A 9826-nucleotide genomic window follows, 5' to 3' on the forward strand; every position below is an offset into this window, starting at 1 on the left:
CTACTCCAAGTCTCCTGGATTGCTTCCGTTTCAAAAATAACTCTCCCGAAGGTTTCATTCCGTTTGGACTCCATTTGATATTCCTTTTCTTCGAAACACTGAAATAGGCAAGAAAACAACAATTTGGACCGGGCCTCCAGTTAATAGGTTAGTCCCAAAAATGATATAAAAGTGTATAATAAAGCCCATAAACATCCAAAACAGATAATATAATAGCACAGAACAATCAAAAATTATAGATACATTGTAGACATATCAGCCTCCATCAGGGCTAAGGCCGCCGCTGCGGAACGGACAGCTGGTGTGCCGCTCTCGCCAGTTGCTATCCCCGAGGCAGATGTTGCTGTCGCCACCTGAGAAGCAACAGCGGCCATTTGGGCTGTCTTTGCGGCCCGTTCACAAATTGCGGCCGCGCTCATGCACCTTGTTAGCACGCGCATGGCGGTTGCAGCCGCGCTCTCGCCGGAGTGGGCCACCGAAGTTGCCCTCATGACGCGGGTCCACGTGCCCATCTTTCACCGACGATGATTGACCAATGAAATGATATTTGGGGAGCGAGCTAGTGTCCTTGAGACGCCGGTTGTGGACTGTAGCCGACACACCTTCTCACGTAAGCCATAGGCGTACTATACACCGATGGTGCTCTAAGATATTTTGTACTACATCTCACACGGTTGCTGATAATAAACTGTGTGCGATCTACTTGATTTTTCATCTTGATTTGAATTACATAATTGGGTCACAACGGCAATGGACGTTGTTTGAATTGCTAGACCTTTTATCTGGAGTGAACATACAACTATATATGTGTCGTAAAAGAATTGGAATTATTGAGGGTTCATTTGAATATTTTATACATTAAATTGGTTTTCTAGCCATTTCAGGTGAACAATTCAAATTTGAACTACATGCACATGCTCCAGTGCATATAAATTGGTTGAAAATCAAATCCGTGTCCTTGGGTGCATGCTTAGGTCCCATGCAAGAAATGAGAATGAACTTCAAACACCAGGGCACCGTTGATTGCCGGCAAAACATTGAGATGCCTAGTTTTTAAATTCTAGCAAATCCAAAACTCGTCTGAAATTCATGAAACCTGGCATGCTATCATGGAGCGGCATCAACATGTCGTGGTACAAATTTTTTCCTATTTGGGGCAGGTTTGGGTATATGCTTCTCACAAACCGGAGCTTCTCACAACAAGCATGATGGTTTTCGGTAGGGAACGTCCCACCTTTGGGGACGAAATGATATCCATTGCCTCTTATTGCTTTCAAATTTCTTTCCGGTGTCAACATAGAACAACAAAAGTGTTGTGTGATTTTTTGTGATTTTTCGGGGTTCGTTTGGACATTTTTATGCATTAACTGAGTTTTCAATGCATTTTATGTGCATAATTCAAATTTGTACTACATGCACATGCTCCAGTGCATATAAATTGGTTGAAAAATCAAATATGTGTCCTTGGGTGCATGCTTAGGTCCCATGCAAGAAATGAGAATGAACTTCAAACACCAGGGCACCGTTGATTGCCGGCAAAACATTGAGATGCCTAGTTTTTAAATTCTAGCAAATCCAAAACTCGTCTAAAATTCATGAAACCTGGCATGCTATCATGGAGCGGCATCAACATGTCGTGGTACAAATTTTTTCCTATTTGGGGCAGGTTTGGGTATATGCTTCTCACAAACCGGAGCTTCTCACAACAAGCATGATGGTTTTCGATAGGGAACGTCCCACCTTTGGGGACGAAATGATATCCATTGCCTCTTATTGCTTTCAAATTTCTTTCTGATGTCAACATAGAACAACAAAAGTGTTGTGTGATTTTTTGTGATTTTTCGGGGTTCGTTTGGACATTTTTATGCATTAACTGAGTTTTCAATGCATTTTATGTGCATAATTCAAATTAGTACTACATGCACATGCTCCAGTGCATATAAATTGGTTGAAAAATCAAATATGTGTCCTTGGGTGCATGCTTAGGTCCCATGCAAGAAATGGGAATGAATTTCAAACACCGGGGCACCGTTGATTGCTGGCAAAACATTGAGATGCCTAGTTTTTAAATTCTAGTAAATCCAAAACTCGTCTGAAATTCATGAAACTTGGCATGCTATCATGGAACGGCATCAACATGCCGTGGTACAAATTTTGTCCCATTTGGGGCAGGTTTGGGTATATGCTTCTCACAAACCAGAGCTTCTCACAACAAGCATGATGGTTTTCGGTAGGGAACGTCCCACCTTTGTGGACGAAACGATATCCATTGCCTCTTATTGCTTTCAATTTCTCGTGTCAACATAGAACAACAGGAGTGTTGTGTGAATTTTTGTGATTTTTCGGGGTTCGTTTGAACATTTTTATGCATTAACTGAGTTTTCAATGCATTTATGTGCATAATTGAAATTTGAACTACATGCACATACTCCAGTGCATATAAATTGGTTGAAAAATCAAATATGTGTCCTTGGGTGCATGCTTAGGTCCCATGCAAGAAATGGGAATGAATTTCAAACACCGGGGCACCGTTGATTGCCAGCAAAACATTGAGATGCATGGTTTTTAAATTCTAGTAAATCCAAAAATCGTCTGAAATTCATGAAACTTGGCATGCTATCATGGACCGGCATCAACATGCCGTGGTACAATTTTTGTCCCATTTGGGGCAGGTTTGGGTATATGCTTCTCACAAACCAGAGCTTCTCACAACAAGCATGATGGTTTTCGGTAGGGAACGACCCACCTTTGTGGACGAAACTATCCATTGCCTCTTATTGCTTTCAATTTTTGGTGTGAACATAGAACAACAGGAGTGTTGTGTGAATTTTTGTGATTTCTCGGGGTTCATTTGGACATTTTTATTCATTAACCGAGTTTTCAATGCATTTATGTGCATAATTCAAATTTGAACTATCACATGCTCCAGTGCATATAAATTGGTTGAAAAATCAAATATGTGTCCTTGGGTGCATGCTTAGGTCCCATGCAAGAAATGGGAATGAATTTCAAACACCAGGGCACCATTGATTGCCGGCAAAACATTGAGATGCATGATTTTTAAATTCCAGTAAATCCAAAATTCTGTTAACCATTCACGTGACGCCACGTGTCTGATACGTCTCCAACGTATCTATAATTTTTATTGCTCCATGCTATATTATCTACTATTTTGGACATTATTGGGACTAATCTATACTTTTATATTATTTTTGGGACTAACCTATTAACCGGAGGCCCATCCCAGAATTGCTGTTTTTTTGCCTGTTTTAGGGTTTCGAAGAAAGGAATATCAAACAGAGTCCAAACGGAATGAAACCTTCGGGAACGTGATTTTCTCAACGAATAAGACCAGAGAGACTTGGACCCTACGTCAAGAAAAGAAACAGGAGGCCACGAGGTAGGGGGGCACGCCTGCCTACCCTAGGCACGCCCTCCACCCTCGTGGGCCCCCTGTTGCTCCACCGACGTACTCCTTCCTCCTATATATATCCACGTACCCCCAAACGATCAGATACGGAGCCAAAACCCTAATTCCACCGCCGCAACTTTCTGTATCTACAAGATCCCATCTTGGGGTCTGTTCCGGAGCTCCGTCGGAGGAGGCATCGATCACGGAGGGCTTCTACATCAACACCATAGCCCCTCCGATGAAGTGTGAGTAGTTTACCTCGGACCTACGGGTCCATAGTTAGTAGCTAGATGGCTTCTTCTCTCTTTTTTGATCTCAATACAATGTTCTCCCCCTCTCTTGTGGAGAACTATTCGATGTAATCTTCTTTTTGCGGCGTGTTTGTTGAGAGCGATGAATTGTGGGTTTATGATCAAGTCTATCTATGAATAATATTTGAATCTTCTTTGAATTCTTTTATGTATGATTGGTTATCTTTGCAAGTCTCTTCGAATTATCAGTTTGCTTTGGCCTACTAGATTGATCTTTCTTGCAATGGGAGAAGTGCTTAGTTTTGGGTTCAATCTTGCGGTGTCCTTTCCTGGTGTCAGTAAGGGCAGCAAGGCACGTATTGTATTGTTGCCATCGAGGATAACAAGATGGGGTTTTCTTCATATTGCTTGAGTCTATCCCTCTACATCATGTCATCTTGCTTAAGGCGTTATTCTGTTTTTAACTTAATACTCTAGATGCATGCTGGATAGCGGTCTATGAGTGGAGTACTAGTAGTAGATGCAGGCAGGAGTCGCTCTACTTGTCTCGGACGTGATGCCTATATACATGATCATACCTAGATATTCTCATAACTATGCTCAATTCTGTCAATTGCTCAACAGTAATTTGTTCACCCACCGTAGAATACTTATGCTCTTGAGAGAAGCCACTAGTGAAACCTATGGCCCCCGGGTCTATCTTTATCATATTAATCTCCTACTACTTAGTTATTTACTTTGCCTTTATTTTACTTTGCATCTTTATCATAAAAATACCAAAAATATTATCTTATCATATCTATCAGATCTCACTCTCGTAAGTGGCCTTATAGGGATTGACAACCCCTATTTGCGTTGGTTGCGAGGATTTATTTGTTTTGTGCAGGTACGAGGTACTCGCGCGTAGCCTCCTACTGGATTGATACCTTGGTTCTCAAAAACTGAGGGAAATACTTATGCTACTTTGATGCATCATCCCTTCCTCTTCGGGGAAAACCAACGCAGTGCTCAAGAGGTAGCAACAAGGATTTCTGGCACCGTTGCCGGGGAGGTCTATGCAAAAGTCAACATACCAAGTACCCATCACATACCCTTATCTCCCGCATTACATTATTTGCCATTTGCCTCTCGTTTTCCTCTCCCCGCACTTCACCCTTGCCATTTTATTCGCCCTCTCTCTCTATCCTCCCTCTCTATTTGCCTTTGTTGTCCGCTTGCTTTTTGTTTGCTTGTGTGTTAGTTTGTTTGCTTGTCGTTATGGCTAGCCCCTTATCTTCTCCGTTGTCTCCCGAAAATGAAATTCTAAATTTTAAGCAAAGGGAGGGAGAAAATCTAAAAGATGCTTGGTATAGAATTTGTAATGCTCAAAATAGATCTACTAGGAAGCAATCTACTTCCGTTCTCCTTCGCAATTTTTATGTAGGCATTACTCCTTGGCACCATTATGTTCTTGATACTATTACCGAAGGGAACTTTTTAGGTAGCCATACTTTTGATTCTTATAATGCTATGTTAGATTTATTTGGCTCACCCCCTCTCTTGGTTAATGGAACTATATTAACTTTGGAGCATGTAACACAAAGGCTTGAAATTATTGAAAATAAGGTTGCTACCATAGAATTAATTGAAAATTTGGATAAAAAGATCCACAGCCGAATATCTCAATATGGATCTAAAGTAGGAGTTACTTTGAAAGATATTAAAGAAAAGGAACCCATAGTTAATGAGAAAATAAATCACGATTCCGTTAGGATCGATAAACTTGAGAATATTATTACCAACTTGGGAACCGCTTTTTCTTCCATAAAGAATACTCCAAGTCCTTCCACTGAAGTTGCCAAGCTTATGTACGTTCCTAAAAATAAGGGTGAATCATCTAGTAAGGAAAATGCGGATCTCAAATCTATAAGTATTCATCCCAATCTTTTTGCTAACCATTTGTTACAAATGAATTTTTCGATCTTGTGCCTAAAAGTTTGATAATTAATAAAAAGAAAGAAATTCTAAAGATGGTAGATGCCTCATTGAAAAATTTCCTACTAAAGATGGCAATACCTAGATCTATTCTTGCTTGTTATGCCTAGCTAGGGGCGTTAAACGATAGCGCTTGTTGGGAGGCAACCCAATTTTATTTTTATTCCTTGCTTTTTGCTCCTGTTTAGTAATAAATAATTTATCTAGCTCTGTTTTGGTTGTGTTTTTTGTGTTTAGTTAGTGTTTGTGCCAAGTAGAACCGTTGGGAAGACTTGGGGAAAGTCTTGTTGAACTTGCTGTAAAAAACAGAAACTTTAGCGCTCACGAGAACTACTGCCATTTTTATTTGGAAAGTGATATTTAGTTAATTATTTTTGAAGATGATTAATAGATAAATTCCTCACGTCCAGCAATTTATTTTAGAATTTTTGGGGTTCCAGATCTTGCGCTAGCTACAGATTACTACAGACTGTTCTGTTTTTAACAGATTCTGTTTTTCATGTGTTGTTTGCTTATTTTGATGAATCTATGGCTAGTAAAATAGTTTATAAACCATAGAGAAGTTGGAATACAGTAGGTATAACACCAATATAAATAAATAATGAGTTCATTACAGTACCTTGAAGTGGTCTTTTATTTTCTTTCGCTAACGGAGCTCACGAGATTTTCTACTTTAAGTTTTGTGTTGTGGAGTTTTCAAGTTTTGGGTAAAGATTTGATGGATTATGGAACAAGGAGTGGAAAGAGCCTAAGCTTGGGGTGGTCCATGACACCCCCAAGATAATCTAAGGACACCTAAGAGCCAAAGCTTGGGGATGCCCCGGAAGGCATCCCCTCTTTCGTCTACTTCTATCGGTAACTTTACTTGGAGCTACATTTTTATTCGCCACATGATATGTGTTTTGCTTGGAGCGTCTTGCATTATTTGAGTCTTTGCTTGTTAGTTTAACACAATAATCCTTGCTGTACACACCTTTTGAGAGAGCCATATATGATTTGGAATTTGTTATAATACTCTATGTGCTTCGCTTATATCTTTTGAGTTATATAATTTTGCTCTACTACTTGACTTATATCTTTTAGAGCACAATGGTGGATTTGTTTTATAGAAACTGTTGATCTCTCATGCTTCACTTAGATTATTTTGAGAGTCTTTATAGCATGGTAATTTGCTTAAAATCCTAATATGCTTGGTATACAATATTAATAATAAAACTTTCTTATGAGTGTGTTGAATACTATGACAAGTTTGATACTTGATAATTGTTTTGAGATATAAAGATGGTGATATTATAGTTGTGCTAGTTGAGTAGTTGTGAATTTGAGAAATACTTGTGTTGAAGTTTGTGATTCCCGTAGCATGCACGTATGGTGAACCGTTATGTGATGAAGTCGGAGCATGATTTATTTTTTGATTGCCTTCCTTATGAGTGGCGGTCGGGGATGAGCGATGGTCTTTTCCTACCAATCTATCCCCCTAGGAGCATGCGCGTAATACTTTGCTTTGATAACTTGTAGATTTTTGCAATAAGTATATGAGTTCTTTATGACTAATGTTGAGTCCATGGATTATACGCACTCTCACCCTTCCACCTTTGCTAGCCTCTCTAATACCGCGCACCTTTCGCCGGTATCATACACCCACCATATACCTTCCTCAAAACAGCCACCATACCTACCTATTATGGCATTTCCATAGCCATTCTGAGATATATTGCCATGCAACTTTCTACCGTTCCGTTTATTATGACACACTCCATCATTGTCATATTGCTTAGCATGATCATGTAGTTGACATCGTATTTGTGGCAAAGCCACCGTTCATAATTCTTTCATACGTGTCACTCATGCATCATTGCATATCCCGGTACACCGCCGGAGGCATTCATATAGAGTCATATTTTGTTCTAAGTATTGAGTTGTAATTGTTGAGTTGTAAGAAAAATAAAAGTGTGATGATCATCATTATTAGAGCATTGTCCCAGTGAGGAAAGGATGATGGAGACTATGATTCCCCCACAAGTCGGGATGAGACTCCGGACGAAAAATAAATAAAAGAGGCCAAAGAAGCCCAAATAAAAAAGAAGAGAAAGAAAAGAGGCCATAAAAAAGAGAAAAGGCCCAAATAAAAAAATGAGAGAAAAAGAGAGAAGGGACAATGTTACTATCCTTTTACCACACTTGTGCTACAAAGTAGCACCATGATCTTCATAGTACAGAGTCTCTCATGTTATCACTTTCATATACTAGTGGGAATCTTTCATTATGGAACTTGGCTTGTATATTCCAATGATGGGCTTCCTCAAATTGCCCTAGGTCTTCATGAGCAAGCAAGTTGGATGCACACCCACTTAGTTTCTTTTTGAGCTTTCATATACTTATAGCTCTAGTGCATTCGTTGCATGGCAATCCCTACTCACTCATATTGATATCTATTGATGGGCATCTCCATAGCCCGTTGATACGCCTAGTTGATGTGAGACTATCTTCTCCCTTTTTGTCTTCTCCACAACCACCACTCTATTCCACCTATAGTGCTATATCCATGGCTCACGCTCATGTATTGCGTGAAAATTGAAAAAGTTTTGAGAATGTCAAAAGTATGAAACAATTGCTTGGCTTGTCATCGGGGTTGTGCATGATTTAAATATTTTGTGTGGTGAAGATAGAGCATAGCCAGACTATATGATTTTGTAGGGATAACTTTCTTTAGCCATGTTATTTTGAGAAGACATAATTGCTTTGTTAGTATGCTTGAAGTATTATTATTTTTATGTCAATATGAACTTTTGTCTTGAATCTTTCGGATCTGAATATTCATACCACAATTAAGAAGAATTACATTAAAATTATGCCAAGTAGCACTCCGCATCAAAAATTCTGTTTTTATCATTTACCTACTCGAGGACGAGCAGGAATTAAGCTTGGGGATGCTTGATACGTCTCCAACGTATCTATAATTTTTGATTGCTCCATGCTATATTATCTACTGTTTTGGACATTATTGGGCTTTATTATCCACTTTTATATTATTTTTGGGACTAACCTATTAACCGGAGGCCCAGCCCAGAATTGTTGTTTTTTGCCTGTTTTAGGGTTTCGAAGAAAAGGAATATCAAACGGAGTCCAAACGGAATGAAACCTTCGGGAACGTGATTTTCTCAACGAATAAGACCAGAGAGACTTGGACCCTACGTCAAGAAAAGAAACAGGAGGCCACGAGGTAGGGGGCGCGCCTGCCTACCCTAGGCGCGCCCTCCACCCTCGTGGGCCCCCTGTTGCTCCACCGACGTACTCCTTCCTCCTATATATATCCACGTACCCCCAAACGATCAGATACGGAGCCAAAACCCTAATTCCACCGCCGCAACTTTCTGTATCCACGAGATCCCATCTTGGGGCCTGTTCCGGAGCTCCGCCGGAGGGGGCATCGATCACGGAGGGCTTCTACATCAACACCATAGCCCCTCCGATGAAGTGTGAGTAGTTTACCTCAGACCTACGGGTCCATAGTTAGTAGCTAGATGGCTTCTTCTCTCTTTTTGGATCTCAATACAATGTTCTCCCCCTCTCTTGTGGAGAACTATTCGATGTAATCTTCTTTTTGCGGTGTGTTTGTTGAGACCGATGAATTGTGGGTTTATGATCAAGTCTATCTATGAATAATATTTGAATCTTCTCTGAATTCTTTTATGTATGATTGGTTATCTTTGCAAGTCTCTTCGAATTATCAGTTTGGTTTGGCCTACTAGATTGATCTTTCTTGCAATGGGAGAAGTGCTTAGCTTTGGGTTCAATCTTGCGGTGTCCTTTCCCGGTGACAGTAAGGGCAGCAAGGCACGTATTGTATTGTTGCCATCGAGGATAACAAGATGGGGTTTTCTTCATATTGCATGAGTCTATCCCTCTACATCATGTCATCTTGCTTAAGGCGTTACTCTGTTTTTAACTTAATACTCTAGATGCATGCTGGATAGCGGTCGATAAGTGGAGTAATAGTAGTAGATGCAGGCAGGAGTCGGTCTACTTGTCTCGGACGTGATGCCTATATACATGATCATACCTAGATATTCTCATAATATGCTCAATTCTGTCAATTGCTCAACAGTAATTTGTTCACCCACCGTAGAATACTTATGCTCTCGAGAGAAGCCACTAGTGAAACCTATGGCCCCCGGGTCTATCTTTA

Source organism: Triticum aestivum, chromosome 5A (assembly GCF_018294505.1).
Source record: "Triticum aestivum cultivar Chinese Spring chromosome 5A, IWGSC CS RefSeq v2.1, whole genome shotgun sequence".
Classification (NCBI taxonomy): Eukaryota; Viridiplantae; Streptophyta; class Magnoliopsida; order Poales; family Poaceae; genus Triticum; species Triticum aestivum.